The following is a 1,580-nucleotide window of genomic DNA, read 5'->3' as shown; positions in this document are numbered from 1 at the left end:
ACACTCCTGACCCCTGTACTCTGTACATTACACACTCCTGTCCCCTGTACTCTGTACATTACACACTCCTGTCCCCTGTACTCTGTACATTACACACTCCTGTCCCCTGTACTCTGTACATTACACACTCCTGACCCCTGTACTCTGTACATTACACACTCCTGACCCCTGTACTCTGTACATTACACACTCCTGACCCCTGTACTCTGTACATTACACACTCCTGACCCCTGTACTATGTACATTACACACTCCTGACCCCTGTACTCTGCACATTACACACTCCTGACCCCTGTACTCTGCACATTACACACTCCTGTCCCCTGTACTCTGTACATGACACACTCCTGACCCCTGCACTCTGTACATTACACACTCCTGACCCCTGTACTCTGTACATTACACACTCCTGACCCCATGTACTCTGTACATTACACACTCCTGACCTCTGTACTCTGTACATTACACACTCCTGACCCCATGTACTCTGTACATTACACACTCCTGACCTCTGTACTCTGTACATTACACACTCCTGACCCCTGTACTATGTACATTACACACTCCTGACCCCTGTACTCTGTACATTACACACTCCTGACCCCTGTTCTCCGTACATTACACACTCCTGACCCCTGTACTCTGTACATTACATACTCCTGACCCCTGTACTCTGTACATTACACACTCCTGACCCCTGTACTCTGTACATTACACACTCCTGACCCCTGTACTCTGTACATTACACACTCCTGTTCCCTGTACTCTGTACATTACACACTTCTGACCCCTGTACTTTGTACATTACACACTCCTGTTCCCTGTACTCTGTACATTACACACTCCTGACCCCTGTACTCTGTACATTACACACTCCTGACCCCTGTACTCTGTACATTACACACTCCTGACCCCTGTACTCTGTACATTACACACTCCTGACCCCTGTACTCTGTACATTACACACTCCTGACCCCTGTACTCTGTACATTACACACTCCTGTCCCCTGTACTCTGTACATTACACACTCCTGACCCCTGTACTCTGTACATTACACACTCCTGTCCCCTGTACTCTGTACATTACACACTCCTGTCACCTGTACATTACACACTCCTGACCCCTGTACTCTGTACATTACACACTCCTGACCCCTGTACTCTGTAGAATTTTATTTTTTATTGAATTCATAAAAAGATAACAGAACAATCGTTTATCTCCAGCGATCGGCGTTCCTCTATAACATAAAATTCTTCCTGCAGGTAAAACATTCAAATAATTTTTTGACACAAAAATGAAGATTTTTCTACAAAGCGTCACAACTTTATTTACAAATGAGTCACACCGGAACGCGGCGGTCGAAAGTCAACGCGCTGCTCCTGCGATCTGCATGCGGGCGCCAATGGATTGTTAGTGGTGCCCCAGGTCACAAATGCCGCGTGTTTTGTGTGACCCCTGAATAGAATAGTACAGAATAAAATAGAATAGAATATAAAGCAATAGAGTGAAAATAGAGTGGAGTATAACAAACAAAGGAATGGAAAATAAATAGAATATAAAGGAACCTGAACCACATTCA

The sequence above is a fragment of the Rana temporaria genome, chromosome 2 (genome assembly GCF_905171775.1).
Source record: "Rana temporaria chromosome 2, aRanTem1.1, whole genome shotgun sequence".
Lineage (NCBI taxonomy): Eukaryota > Metazoa > Chordata > Amphibia > Anura > Ranidae > Rana > Rana temporaria.
This window is presented reverse-complemented; position numbering follows the sequence as displayed.